This window comes from Myotis daubentonii, chromosome 6 (genome assembly GCF_963259705.1).
Source record: "Myotis daubentonii chromosome 6, mMyoDau2.1, whole genome shotgun sequence".
Lineage (NCBI taxonomy): Eukaryota > Metazoa > Chordata > Mammalia > Chiroptera > Vespertilionidae > Myotis > Myotis daubentonii.
The window spans coordinates 7,816,582-7,832,788 of NC_081845.1; the positions used below are offsets into that span (position 1 = coordinate 7,816,582).

At 40.6% G+C, this 16,207-nt stretch overlaps 1 protein-coding gene across 2 annotated transcripts in view; it reads left to right on the forward strand.

Annotated features, from left to right (window-relative positions):
• Positions 1-16,207, forward strand: part of RGS17 (regulator of G protein signaling 17) — a 188,289-nt gene that overhangs the window by 84,749 nt on the left and 87,333 nt on the right. For both annotated transcript variants that reach the window (XM_059700005.1, XM_059700007.1), the window contains exon 3: positions 3,885-3,967. The gene's annotated coding sequence lies outside the window, so the exon portion shown is untranslated. The remainder of the gene's footprint in view (positions 1-3,884; positions 3,968-16,207) is intronic.

A 16,207-nucleotide genomic window follows, 5' to 3' on the forward strand; every position in this document is an offset into this window, starting at 1 on the left:
TGTTTTCCACAGTGGCTGCACCAGTCTGCATTCCCATTAGCAGTGCACTGGGATTCCCTTTTCTCTACATCCTCGCCAGCACTCATTGTTTATTGATTTATTGATGGTAGCCATTCTGGCATGTGTGAGGTGATATTTCATTGTAATTTTAATTTGCCTCTTTCTGATGATTAGTGATCCTTGTGTCCTCTTTGGAGAAGTGTCTATTCAGGTTCTTTGCCCGAAAAATGGGGCTTTGTCTTTAAATACCTTAAAAATGTCATCTGATCAACATGACTTCGTAAGGCACAGATAAAAATACTTGCCTGTCATTATATATAGTCCTCTTTCTAATTCATGCCTGCTTTCATATCTTATTTTATTTTACTCAAAATGTAAACATTGGCATTAGGTTTTTAAGAGCTGTCAGACATTACTAGTATACACAAGAATTAATTAATTAAACATAAGAGGAGTGATTCTAAAAGCCTGATATGTCTATAACTTGGTAATTAACCTATAACTTAGGCATCCAGTGATTTTAAAGTATTAAGTTCTGTACTCTGTGTAGACATGCATATCATCTGTACCTAATATTAAGATAAATCTCTTTCTAAAGAATTTTTATTTTTGTGATTTATTCTCCATAAAAGTATATATTAATTTGGCATTTTGTTTATTAATTTCCTAATCCGTCTACACCACGACTGAAGTATATTCAACAGTCCAGTGACTATTAAACAAATATTCCTCATTTCTTATTAGCATTTCATTAAAAGTTCTAAAATAAGAAGTAATGCAAACTTTTCTGTTTTCTCGTTTTAAAATGGAAGTCAAGTCAGAAAGAGATTGCTAATTTATCTTTAAGCTTTTTCTCTTATCTGTTTCCAAGAGCCATGCTCACCAATAAACCTCTCCCACTCACAGCATTGAAATAGACATGCTGCAACGGGAAAGGCTCTGCGTCTGTGGTATGAAAACAGGAGTGGGTGCTACACTTCCACCTCCTTCTGGAGGATTAAACTGATACTAATCCTGAAAATACAAACAGAAAATCTGTCCCCTAAACATACTCTCACACACAAGTCGTTTAAATAAGAGGGGAGGGATTCTTGAACAGCTTTAACTTTGACAAAGAGGAGAATGATTTTTGATTGCTAAGATAACAGTTTAAAACACAAATGATTATTGGTAGGTTTTGAACATGTATTGTCCAGAACAGGGGTGGGCAAACTTTTTGACTCGAGGGCCACAATGGGTTCTTAAACTGGACCGGAGGGCCGGAACAAAAGCATGGATGGAGTGTTTGTGTGAACTAATATAAATTCAAAGTAAACATCAACACTAATAAAATAGAAAAATGGTAATTGGCGTATGAGCTACCCTTTTCATTGGCTAATCAGGGCTATATGCAAATTAACTGCCAACTAAGATTGGCAGTTAACTGCCAACAAGATGGCGGTTAATTTGCATATGTAGGCACAATGCAGGGATGCGAAAGGGAAAGCAGGAAGAAGCCCCCTGCCACTGACAGTGATCGGAAACCCAGGGGGGAGCTAAGAGCTGGGGGGCAGGGCAAAGGCGGCCCCAGGGCCGCCTTTGCCCTGCCCCCCAGCCATGATCGGAGAATCAGGTGCCTTTTCCGCCCTGGCCAGTGATAGCAGGAAGTAGGGGTGGAGCCAGCGATGGGAGCTGGGCACGGTCGAAGCTGGCAGTCCCAGGAGCTAGGGGTCCCTTGCCTGGGCCTAAAGCGGAGCCCACAATCGTGGGGCCGCTGCAGCTGCGGGTTCCCGCTGCCCGGGCCGGACGCCTCAGCCAGAGGCGTCAGGCCTGGGCAAGGGGCCGATCCTGTGATTGGAGGGTGATGGGGGTCAACGCCTGAGGGCTCCCAGTATGTGAGAGGGGGCAGGCTGGGCTGAGGGACACTCCCCCCCCCCCCCCACACACACACCCAGTGCACGAATTTCGTGCACCTGGCCCCTAGTCATTACATAAAAGGGTACGGTCTTTTTTTTTTTTTTTTTAGTTTTATTCATTTCAAATGGGCCGGATCCGGCCCGCGGGTCGTAGTTTGCCCACAGCTGGTCCAGAAGACACCAACAATGCCCTTTACTAACAATTCTTGAAGTAATAGGGGAAAGGAATTGATAGGATATTCCCCAAGACAGAAAGCAGGCAGACATAGCTGGCCAAAAAGTTAAAAACTGACAGGTATTGTAATTTTGTCTCACGTAGACTTCTACCAATGAGGAGAAACACACTTTGATAGCACGTAAACGTTTGCATTCCTGGATAGCATGTGCAGTCTCACTAAGAACAATAAAAATAAACACCAACAAAAATGTCACCTGAGAGCAGTGTTTGCCTTTGATCTTCAAATAAATGACTCAGTTGTGCGTGAATCTGAGGGACATAACCGATAAATGGATGATGGGACACCATGCCACCCTACCATCACCCCTCGGGGCTCTCTTAAGGTCTGAGTGCATCAAGTGGAGAGGAGAGTTCACCTACGTGGGCCAAGAGAACTGCAGAACCTAACTGACCCCTATTCTCAGGAAAGGGCATTATCACTTAGGAAGTTCCAACTCAATTGGATCGTTAAGCATAACCACCAGCCCTATGGAGCAAATGCAGAAAACCCTCCAGTAAGAACTCTTCACTAATTTACTGCCTCTTAGTTGCAAAGAAGAGGACAACTAAGTGATGAAGGGGCTCTGCTCTCAGCTAAGTGCAGTGGGTATCTGAGAACTCTTAAGAAATACGTGGGTACAAGTACATACACATCCTTCAAAAGCATATCTGAGAGAAAGTGGCTGCCATACGAGTCGGCTCACTGTGAGCCATCTAAACATCTCTCTAGCAAAGAGAAGTACTTGGATTTTTTTTTTTTAATCAATCATAGTACATCACCTGGAGGTCTCCTTTGCCATAAGTAAAAGAAAATCAAAATAATGGTGCTTCTAAGCTTCAATCATACACAAATACTTCTATCTGCTCTTGATAAAATGGCATTGACATCTTGATCAAAATATATCTAAATTTGAGAGGATGGGGTTTAGATACAAAAACATATATGGTAATAAATGTGCTAAACTACATATTTTACAATATCCAATTTAATTTTTATTATTTTATATTTCATATAAACATCCCTAGACCTAATATTCAAAGATCTATTTTTGCCTATCTCCTCCACCTTCCAGGAAAGAAGAACCTACCCTTTCATATATAAAGTTAAAATGTGTACACAGACTCTATTTTTCACATCAGGTCAGAGAAATTGATATTTTTCACTAGGAATCCACAACTTTACTGTGACTCAAAAGAAATAGCTTGTGTTTGTCTCTGTGGTCAGTTTTCCTGGATCCAACAGTGCTCACATTATGTGCGATTAAACAGAGCGCTGTTACAATCCTATGGTAAAACCTCAAAATAAAATCACAGCAGAAGATGTGGTCAAAACCATGCCCTCTTCAACAAGTAACTGTACTCCTTTTGAGCAACAGTTTTGGGCTCGCTCTTAAGGTCAAACACAGACTTAACACATGACCATGAAACACCAAGTAATCAAGTGATCGGAGAAGCACATTATCAAGTGGGTGTCATCTGACCTACCAGCTAAAGGAAGGCATGCCACCCAACTTTCATCTCCAACTGGGGTTGTATAGACAGTAGCAGGCTTAGGGAGGTCCCAAGTACACAATGCATGGGGGGAGGTACATACCCAGGATGATCATTCCTGCTGCCCCTCACTTACCCCTCAGCAAACACCTGGGTTGCACGCAGAATTCCTTCATACTAATTGCTTGAGAAGGAAAAACACCTGGTTGACAGGTGGTTCTTCATGATACCCTGATATCACACAACATTGCATTATTAATGCTGTACATTTCTCATTTAAGGTGATCCTGAAGGACAATGGGGATGGGAACTCCTCCAGGAGGGAAGAAGGTCAAGCCACATAGTCATTGTTGTGTCATCTCGGGTAAGTGATTCTTGCCATCTAGAGTTGGTAGGAGTGCTGATTATGGTGGGAGACAAGGAGGAATATGTTGTTGCTGCTGCTGCAACCCTCCTACTGCTCCCACGTACATTTGCACAAGAGAAGGAATTCATTCAACAAGCTAGTACAGGCAGGATCGTCAAGTGTTCAAATCTCTCAGGAGTAAATTTCAAGTTACTTGTTAGCTAAAAAAGCTGTCCAGTGAAAGTATTGGCTAAAAGCAAAGAAAATGTGAAATGAATAATTAGGAAAGAAATTATCATATATCAGATATGACTCTGTGAACAGCTTTATAAATGAGGACTCTAGTGATGACCCACATTTTCATTGATCTGCTCTGCTTTTATTTCTATAAGATTCCTTTTCTTTTCCATTCTCACTTTGACCAATGATATGATACAGGATGTGTAGGTAATAATAGCACAAAGACTACAGGATATCAGGATGCTACTGAATTATGAATGGAAAGAATGAACATAAAGCAGAAATTAATGCAGGAAGGAGTGAGACTGTGCCATCGCTCGCAGAGGGAAGGTTTGTTTGGGTTTATACAGGAATAAGTTCATTATGTTAGACAGTAGTACTTCAAAGTTACTATGTAGTTATTTGGAACTGTAAATATTGGAAGATGGGTAAAGAAGAGAGTGAAATGGAGGAGAAGGAGGAAGAAGAGGGGATAGAAGAAGAAGAGAGATTGATAAGAAAAAAGGAGGAAGCGGAGCAGGAGGCAGAGGAGAACAGAAGCCGTCACAGCCGTTTTCTATGATCCTCCTGCTATAGCAAAAAGTAGAGGTAAAATATCCATTATGGCAAGACTACAAGATGAAGGAAGGTTACTTGCTACCATCTTATTTATTATTCAAGAACTTGCGAGTTCAGGGTTTATGACTGCAGCATAGCCGAACTCCAACCTGACTAATATGACACTCAACATGGTTTAGCTACAGTTTCTATATCCCAGTTAATACAACTCCATCCCTCAAAATGTTCTGCCTCCTCTTTTTCTTTCACATCCAACATCTAATCAATCAGTGAATCTATTGCTCTGCCTTCAGACAACATTCAGAATCTAACTTTGGAAGTCATCTTCCAAACAATCATTTATCACTTGAGTAACTGCAATAGCCATAAAATTACTCTCCCCGCTTCCTTACTCGTTTTCCTATAGTCTAATCATACAGCAACCACAGTGATTCCCTTGAAATGTACATCAGAATTTCTGTAACATGATTGTGTCAGCAATGTAGTGGTTTTAAATGTCCCAACGTCTCCTGAAAACCAAATAGAAAAACCAATATGGCTAAAGACAATGTAGATAACACACCCAGAATATGGGTATATGCTGGTGACGTGTCCAAGATAAATAGCTGTGCAACAAGGGAGCAAGAAGTGAAAGATAATTAAACAGTTTCAAAGTCCCCAGTAAATATGCATTTTAAAGAAAAGGACTTACCCTGAAAGGAAATCTTGGAAGAAAAAAAACCCAGATAAATTAATGAAATTAGACCAAAATCTTCACAGGCTCAGAGTTCCAGAAACGTGCCAAAAATGACCCAGATGTGAAGGAAACTACATGGATATGATGGGTCTAGTCTTTAATAAAATCTCACAAATATCCAGAAACTACTTCCCTCTTCTAGAAGGACAGTGCCTCCTCCTACTGGGAGCAGCCAAATTGAGCAAGAAAGGAACTGTGTGAATGAAAGAGAATTTTTGAGGAGCTCAGAGAAAAGAACCCCCAGGAAGTATGAGGTGCATTAGAAGGCAAGGCCTGTGTACCTCAGGGACAAGAGGCAGAAAATCTTTCTAAATCAGACATAACTTCAAGAAACAGACAGTGGCTAACAAAGGGCATATTTTGAATCTTTACTGGTAAAAACAGAGAAATAAAATTTTAAAGTCAGATATAAAAGAAGCTACCTTGTCCTGCATTTCTCCTAATATCCCAGGAAATTTCATCTTACTTGGTTCCTTTTTCAAACATGGGTCACACACACCAAGAAAGTTCTATCACCATGCAAATTACTACTAAAATATAAATGAGCCTTAATAACATTAAGATAAACAATGAGAATTCACCAGAAAAAATGAGGTCACAGAGCAGATGAAACCTTCAATGTAATTTTTCAACATTAGGAAACAATTAAGGCTTTGATACAAACAGCAGAATTAAAAAAGTAGAAGAGCTCAGAAGTTAATAGGTATCAGAATTAAGAATAAATAAAACATATTTCATAAAAGAACCAAAAGATGCAAAATCTTTGGCTTTAAAGATGGAAGACGACCATGGCCCAGGAATGTGGGTAGCGCTGGAAGCTGGAAAAAGTGAGGCAGTAGATTCTCGCCTGGAGCCTCCAGAGAAGAACGCGGCCATATCGAGCCCTGATTTTACGTATAGACTCGTGAGACTCATGTCGAACTCCAAATCTTGAGAGATATAAGTCACAAGTTTGTGGTAATTTATTATCTCGGCAATAGAAAAACAAATACAATATACATGTACTAAAATTGCTTTTCAATGTATAAGAATGAATTAACACAAAATCCAGAATGGCAGAGTATACTGGGAGACCTCTGATGTACTACTGGGAAATGTTTTAAAATGTCTCAAAATGGCAGGTATATGAGGTTTTTGTATTAGTGTTCATTAAACTGTGCATATATGCTCTATTGTAAATTATTTATTTTATGTTAAAAAGGGGATTTCTAAAGACAAAAGCAGTAGACAAGGACTGCACGCTGCATGGGAGCATGACTCCCGTAGCCTGAATGGACATTTGCTCACGTTGTGGATTTGTTCCTCAACTCCATGACAGCACAGAGAGTCCAGGTGATGAAATGCCTTTCTGCTCTCTCTACCCTTTAAGACAGAAAAATTGTGCGAATGCCTCACAACTGTGCGGACATCAGGAGACTTACCCATGTCTGAGTCAACTTGCTGGCATCCAGGCCAAGAGGGCTGCCCATTTGGTGAGGAGACTCCAACCACAGGAGTCTGTAAAGGCACCCCCAGTGGCAAGAAGCAAGTGTGAGAGGGGTTTGCAAGTTCTAGCCCAGCAGCTGGATCTCAAACAGGAGGGAACTGTACCGTGGAGGCTCTGCCCAGGCCGGCTTAAGAAACCGTGCATGTGCTCACAGCCAGCGGCCTCTGGACAGGTGCCACAGGGATGAAAATGACAGCCCATTAGTGTCTGTCTCCAAAGCACATGCAGCCAACAAGGAGGGAGCAGTGGCCAAGACCAGCTAAGTAAAGAGATGTTTGCCCTTTTCTCTACATCGCTCCTCCCTGACTCCCTCTGACCCAGTGGAGCTGGCTCCCAGCTCCAGGAGGTGGGGGAGGAAGTGACAGAGCAGACTGTGCCCCATCTCCATTCCAAGTCCCTTGTGCCAACAGCCTGTCCTGCAATGGGAAGAAAAGGAGTTTTGAAAAAAAAATTAAAAATTTGAACTGGGCTGGAGTGGATTTAGTAATGGAACATGACCAGATAATCATGGAATCTGCCCAAGATATAGCATCAAGGAGTGGGAAAAGGGGATTTGATATAGAACGTTTTAAGACTAGAACTGAAAAGAAGAAAACTGTGTCAACTTAATATTCTACCAAACTGATACTGCTAAAAAAAAAAATGTATGTAGATAGAAAAGGGTCTCATGACTCTGTCTAAGCAGCTAAATTTAATGTTCAAGTTCAAAGATGGTGGGGATTGAAGCTCCCTCATCAAGTTCTATAGCTCAGCCATTCTTTAACCCTCGATAATTTATGTAAGCGGTAGTTTGCTAGTCTACAAAATATAGAATAAATCTTAAAAACTGTACCACTCTGCTCGCATTAAAAAGGATAATAATAATTTTAAAAAGAGTAATAATAGTAGCTATTTTATAGGATTATAAGGATTAGATCAAATTATAGGCACAAAGTAAATGCCCGGGTGCTTGACACATAGCCAGCATTCATTGACTGTGAACTTTAATGACTGGCTGGGCGTGAAGGAACTCAAGATTTTCTGGAGATGGTGACACTTGAGCCACTGGATCAATAATAGCCTAGAACCTGGCCCAGCAGGGGTATTGGTGATAAGAGCAGATGGGGACATTCCAGGCAGTGAGAACAACATAAGCAAAGAAACAACGTAAGAAACAGAAACATCATGACGTTAGAGGGCACCCGCCCCTCTAACATCACAATGGTGTACAAACAGCATGTACACCATTGGGGATGATGTATACACTTTAGCATTGCTGAGGCATAAATTGTTCAAAAAATGTCTGAAAGATGAAGATAAATACTAGATCACAAAAAGCCTTGATTACCCTATTTTCTATCCTTCTGTGCTCTGCATCCCAGGAAGGGCCCAAACTCTAGTTATTATACATACAATGTCCTTGTCTACTTGGCTACTGCCTTCATTTAGAAATTCAAAAGCTCACACACACGTAGACAGGATTATAGATGACTCCAGCACGACCTTAGCTTCCCTGAATGCATTCAAGGTCTCATGTCATGGTACTCTGCTCACACTAGCCTTCATGCTTGGAACAGGCTTACTCCTCACTTACGTGATAAATTTCTTCTTTCAAATTTAATTTAATTGTGGCCACCAATGGGATGCCTTGGGTTCTTTTCTTTCTTTACTATTTTGCAAATATTTATTGATACTTCCTCATACATGGCACCGTGCAAGATGCTAAGGGTGCAAATGGGAGCATGCGAAGTCACTGTCCACAAAAGGGAAAAGGCTTCTGAGGGAGATGGTCAAGTCAATAGGCAATTACTAAGCAATGTTATGACTCAGATTAGTGCCGGGGTCCAACCCCAGCGGGTCCAGGGGTCCCCAAAGGTGTGGACGGAGTCGGCGAAGAAGGAAGGACACAGAGGCTTCTCCAGCCAGGTTTGGTCGCCATGTTCTAGTCAGGTTCTCTTGCCAATTTCTGTTGTCAGGTTCAGTCCAGGATCCCTTGCCATGTTCTCCCGCTAGGCTCTGTCTCTAGGCTCCGAGGCCAGTCCCTCTCCAGGATCCTCCGGCATGCTCTCTCCAGCAAAGTTCTTCTGTCTCTAGGCTCCGTGTAGGTTCTGTCTTCTTGATTCTGTTCTAAGTTCTGAGTGTTTCTGTCTTGTTACAACTGTATTTATACCAGTTGATTCAATCCTATCAATCTCTATTACAAAGGTTAGGGTGTTTCTTATCTCCATTCCAGGGAGAAAAGATTATGTAGTTTAAGCATGATTGTTCGTAGTTAAAGGGATTAATTACCCGCCTGGCACTTAGGTGAGGGGTTTTATTCCCTCCCTAACTTCAGGGGAAAATCCCTACCTGGGGATTCAACCTTTCTCGGAGAGGTGACTTTGGTTAAAACACAGCGCCAAGAAGGTGAGCAAACATATTAAGAACCGTATGCCATATATGCCAGGTCCCTTGAAACAGCAAGGATGGACCGGCTCCCGGCAGATTAGTACAGAGGGGGTGCTCTGAGCACCCGAGACTCCTACCCCTGGCCTTGGGGATCCAGGAAGGTTTCCACATGCCCTGAGTTCTCCTGTGTTCCTGTCACACCCACTTAGACTGCTGAGAGGAAGGAGGAAAAAGAGAAAATGAAGTCGTGCTCAAACTTACTATGCTTTAGTCTGTGTCAGAAGCAATGATAAAGCACTTTACATGAGTATCCAACATAATCCTCCCAACCCCAAGAGACATCCACTTATCATTCCCATTTCAAAGATAAAGAAACTAAGGTACTAGAAATAAATTAACTTGCTAATATCACTCAGCTAGTGAGTGGGAGAGTCAAACCTCTGGCCTTGAAGAGATTAACTCCAATGTGAGGATGTAAAACCCTGTACCATGCCCTATGAGAGCAGCAAAATGTCTCCATTTAAAAAAAGATGATTCTAGATTGAGAGCAATTGTCACAATTCACGGTAAATATTGTTGACATACCCTCATGATCCCATGTCCTTCTAGACCAGTGGTTCTCAACCTTCCAAATGACTTGACCCTTTAATACAGTTCCTCATGTTGTAGTGACCCCCAACCATAAAATTATTTTCGTTGCTACTTCATAACTGTAATTTTGCTACTGTTATGAATCGTCATGTAAATATCTGATATGCAGGATGTATTTTCATTGTTACAAATTGAACATAATTAAAGCATAGTGATTAATCACAAAAACAGTATGTAATTATATATGTGTTTTCCGATGGTCTTAGGCGACCCCTGTGAAAGGGTCGTTCGACCCCCCAAAGGGGTTGAGACCCACAGGTTGAGAACCGCTGTTCTAGACACTAAGAGATCCTCTAGGATGGTACAGGGATGGGCAAAAGTAGGTTTACAGTTGCAGTACGAATAAATAATACATTAATTAATAATGATACAAGAATAGTCTGTTTCATGTACTTTCAACTGTAAACCTACTTCTGCCCGCCCCTGTGTGATTCCCCTTTTATCTAGTCTCTAACAGAAAGATGACTCAAAGTTTTCACTCAGTAAATGTTACCTCGGGAATGCATTAATGCAGATATGAATGAACAAATCCTTAAATGAATGAATTATCTTAAGAACGAGAAAGAACTGAATACATGGGGAAAGGCACAGAGCTTTAGAGGATGGTGACAGGTGACAGCAGGTCATGGGCACAGCTCCAGACCAGCATGGCAAGTTGTCAGCATCCGAGCGGTCCAACCACAGGCAACAGGGAGATGTCCTGGCAGCTCAGTAGATCTGTCCATGGACTTGGCAGTAGGAAAAAGATGGACAACCAGGCAGGCATGTGGTTGGCATCAAGGATTTCGGAAGCAGGTACAGGTAGTGCAGCACTAAAACAGGACCTGGTCCCATGTAAGTACTGGAGTCATCGAGTGGCACTCTATCCCAGAGAACAAAGGTAGGCATGCCAGGGCAAAGGAAACAAGCAGAAGGACAAGATCTGAAGCCTGGATTCAAGGTCAAAGCTGCACCAGCATGAGAAGCTGATAGATGCAGAGCCAGCAGGTTATGCAGGCAGGTCTCTTTACAGCCTCTTTCAAGAATCCCTCTTGCTCTTTGGACCAAGAGGCCCTGCAAAGACTGTTGGTTAAGCCTGTTTACAGTAATTTATTGGTCTCAGCTGTGGAGATAGGCAGTCTGGAAGCAGGAAGTCAAGCACATCATTATGAAAGGAAAGTTTCTGTGATCAGGCCAAAACCAGTGGAGTCATCCTTGATTCCTCAAATTCTTTTATGCCACAGATCCAAACAGTCAGCAAATCCTGTCAACTCTTCTTTGAGACTATATCAAGCATCTGACTGCTCCTAATAATTCCACTGCTATGACTCCGGGCCATTCTACCATCATCCCTCACCAACTTGATTACAAAAGCTTCCAGCCACACCCCTGGCTTCTGCTCTTCCCCTCACCCCACACCTCCACCTCCTACCATCCTCAGCACCACAGACAGAGTGATCCTATTCTCTTGTTGCTCCATTTTCTCTTCGGTTGTCTTTTTCTTATTGATATTTAACAGTTCTTTATAGGATTGTGTTATATACACATTGCAAATCATCTCCAAGGCTATGGCTTGTCTTCCCTGGCGCTCCATTCAAAACCCTCCAGCATCCTGAGCAACAAGGTAGCACATAATCACCTTCTCTTTCTCCTTCGAACCTCATCTCTTACAACTCCCTCATTTGTTCATTGCTGTTCTGTGTGACTATGATGGACACCCTCTCACCTCAGGGACCTTGCACTGGCTGTTCTCTCTGCTAGAATGCTCTTACTTGGTCTCTTGCCTCCTTCACAGTTTGACTCAAACATCAGCTTTTCATGGAGGCCGTCTCTGGTTCTCTGTATATGATTTCAGAAGCCCTTCCCACTCACATATATACATACTATCCCCTTGTCCTAATTTACTTTTTCACTGTAGCATTTATAATTATCTAACTTGCTATATATTTCATCTACCTACTTGGATTTTTGTTTCTACCCATCACTAGAATCATGGCCACATGATAAATGCTCAACATACATCCACCAAATGAATTTAAAAAGAGAAAGTTTGTAACACTTATGAAGGAGATCCTGATTATGACTTTATGATTAACTAAAATTAATAATTTTATTTTAACTTAAATCATAGAATCAATAAAATTGAGATCTTGATACCATAGGTATGTAAAGTGTGTGTGTGTGTGTGTGTGTGTGTGTGTGTGTGTGTGTGTCTAAGAGAGAATCTCCTGAGATATTTAGTAGCATTTTGGCTTTTTAAAATCAAAGTCAAAGACTTTAATATGATATGCCAATGCATTTATTAAATCCCTAGAAATAATTTTAGATATCATGTTCCATTACCCCAGTTTATTTACCAAGTGAACACATTGTTCTCAGAATGCCAATTTTAAAAGGAAAATAACAGTCTGGGAGTTTTTCAAGAACAATTGTCCTGAATATGGAGGAATTCTCTTTTTTTAAATCATTTGACTTCCAATTTGTAAGAATAGAGATTTGAAATACTAGACAAATGTATCAATAGCATATCAGACATTGATGATAATCACAGTAATCTTCCTTGCTTCCTCTCATATTTGGCCTCAGAATCATATGAAACACACTACTAGTAGTCGATTAGAGCTGGTATGAAGATGAAACAAATTTGCCATACCAGTGATTTTTAACTGTACCCCCAACCACAATGTAGCCTCAATCTACATTTAAAACTTAACTTTATATAACTAAGCCATACTGATCAAGTTTTTCTATGCGTATCCTTTAATTCCCATGGAACCAACTCAGAGTCATGATAATAGGGTGAGATTTCTGCTCCAAACATCTCACCATATGCAAATGGGCCCCATTCTTTGCAGACCAGTCAGAGGGCCATGCTCATCCATCACCACTGAGCTGAGCATGATTTCTCTAGATTCTATGCTACTCATCACTATTCCTTGCATTCTGATTCATCTACGCAGTATTCTCAGAGCCCTGCACACACTTTGCATATTGAAGGTGCTTAATATTTTCTATGTAGCTGTCAAGTAAAACTGTAACAATAACTTCCTCTTTGAATATTATATTCTAAATCTCTCCTTCCTTGAATCCCTTTACAAATCTGCAAAGCCATTCAAAACTAGTTCCATGTAATACAAAGAAAGGTCTCAGTGTGTACTTCAAAAGGCCACTTTGATCATTTGTAATTTTTATGCTGTGCAGTTTAGAGTTTTGATTATATAACCAATGATTTTATTTTATTTTTTATCATTCTCTGGCCTACCACCTGGGGTAAAAAAGAAAATACCACATTATCTCAAGTGCTCTCCTTGATCTCTTCTGGTTACTTTCATGTATGTAAAGCCCATCTCACTTGGATTATAAGTTCTTAAAGATGGTAGCCAGATTTTCCAGTGTATTGTTATTCCCCACACTGCCAGGACAGACACTCTCTAAGAGCTGTTTAAGTGAGCTGCTGAATGTCTGAATGAATGCAATTTAAATAAGCTGGAATTCAGCCTTAGGTAAATTCTACTAAAATTTGAATATGAAGACTCACTCCTATGTGAGCCTATAACATATTCACAATGTGAAACTGGTTCACAGAAAATCAAGAAACCAAAGAACCTTTAACACCACTTTCGCAATGTGAATATGAATCTTCAGATTTGCAACTTAAGGATCTTTCGATACGGAACTCAAAAATTAGTCAGCTGGGACCTCCTAGATGCTAGACATCTTTAGCAAACTATCCCTCTCCACACACACAAAGATCTGTGTTAACTTTACACATCTCTGAACTAGCTTTGCCATGAACCCAAACATAGAAAAGGTGCAAGAAACTATTGTGAAATCAAACCTCAGTCTCTCTCCACCCTTCCTTCCATCGGACCCTGGAAGCAGGTCTGATAAGGCAGGTGCCTGTTCCACAGTCCAGCTATTATCATCCACAACCTTCAGCAATCTCAACATAATATAACCTGGACCCTTACATTCTGTAACTTCCTCCATCCACAAAGCATCTGACTGTAATAATGGAACATCACCTTCTCCAGGGTAAGATAAACATTTTGTTATTTTTCAAGACAGAGCAGAGAATTATTGTCCAATCACATTATTTAATATGTGTGTGAAAGATGTGTTTAAAAAAATGTGAATATGCAAGATCCATTGACCTATGAACCAGGAGGTCCAGGTTTGATTCCTGGCCAGGGCACATGCCCTGGTTGAGGGCTCAATCCCCAGTGTGGGGCCATAGAGGAGGCAGCCGATCAATGATACTATCTCATCATTGATGTTTCTATCTCTCCCCTCTCCTTTCCTCTCTGAAATCAATAACAATATATTTAGAAAAATAAAGCACATATAAAATATGAAACTCCTTATCTTATTTTATATATTTGGGAGGCAGGTTACCTTCTCTTTCCTTTCTCTTATCTTCTTCAAATATTGATGAGGAAACACAAGCATTTTCCATCTAAATAAGTTCCCTGAGAAAAGCCTGTCTCTAAAGGTTTGATTAAAGCCAGTTGAAGAAACATAAGCCCTGTTTCTAAAAGTAAAGAAAAAGTGTGTTTAAACAGTCATGTTTTAATTACCCCTTCATGCTTCACTCTGGAGAAATTTGCTTGGATGAAGCAGTTAGGGGTTCCTAGTTTCAAACAAATTTCTTTGTTCTCCCTTTGCTTTCCAAAGGTCGCTCAGTTGTTGTTTTATTAAAATGATCATGTGAGAAAAGAAGGAAATGAAATGTAAAAGATGCTACATAATATCTTCCTGAAATAACTTTTCAAGGGTACCAAACTCACTGAGGTAGATTCAGGTCTCTTCATGATGACAAATATCCCGAATTATGAGTAAATGCACTGTAAATATTTTGATGTTCTGTCCTTTTCCAATATCTCTGTCTGCAAATAGCTTGCCTATAACTCTCCTATGTGCCTTACTATGAATTCATTACACCAAAATCTGCTGCAGATTCTCTTTACTTGAAAAACACGTTCATAATGGCATGGAAATGATGGTGATGAAACGCTGCTTTTCATAGTTACCACACAGCTGTTCAAGGACCAGAAGCCCAGTGAGCTCTGAAATTCTGCACAAAGAGAACGGAAATCCACTCCTGAGTCATATATAGTAATTTTATACAACATTTATATTTTTTGCAAAAAGCTTGAAGACATAATACCAGGCATATAGTAGACATTAATGAAGTCTCTCCCTCTCTCCCTCTCCCTTCCTCTCTGAAATCAATAAAAAATATATTTAAAAAACAACAACAAATAAAGCTTGAATGGGTGATATCTGAGCAGGGACCTATAGGATATTAAGGAGCCTACAATGGAGAAATCTGAGCACAGAGGATTCCAGACAGAAAGAACAGCAAGTATAAGCTAAACATATTCAAGAAAGTAAAAAGAAATAGACAGATGTGACTACAGCACACATACCTGTGGTGTATGGGAGCATGGACAAGGCGAGGACAAGATTGTGTAGAGCCTCTGGGCTGTGGATAGAATTAGGGATTATATGTAAAATGCAATGAAAACTCATTGGAGAGTTTTAAGCAGAAACATGACATGATCTGTTTCTGTTTTTAGTTTAGAGAATGTGTTGCTCCGGACTGTGGAGGAGAGACCATCTGAAGGCTTGTGTGGTAGTTCAGGTGAGAGCACAGAGCTCTTGGACCATGGTTATAGCAATGGAGAGACGAGAAGTGGATGAATCGGGATATATTTTGGAGAAAGAGAAAACATTAATTGGATGTGGGGGTAAAGAAAGAAAGAAAAGTAAGAATTTCTATGTTGTAAACCTGAAGTTAATATTACATTGTATGTCAACTATCATTGGAAAAGAAATTAATGAGAGAGAGAGAGAGAGAGAGAGAGAGAGAGAGAGAGAGAGAGAGAGAGAGAAAGAGAAGGGTGACCTAAATTTCTGACTTGAGTAACCAGGTGGAACAATTTGAAGAGGAACAGGTTTGGAGGAGGTGGATAACCGGAGTTCTGCTTCTGAGCTGCCTGCTACACATAATAATAGTATCCACCTTGAAGCAAAAATAAAACAGCGTATGCAAAACAGGTCAATACCTAGCACACAGTACTTGTTCACTCAATGTTAACTATTATAGTTACCCTTCATGCAGAGTTGCAAAGGTATTGAGGACGTAAGAGAGTTCTGTGAGAGGTCAGGACAGAAGATACACATCTGGGAGCTTTGTAGAACTCAGTGCCGCTAAACAGTTTTTGGTGACGGGCTTTTA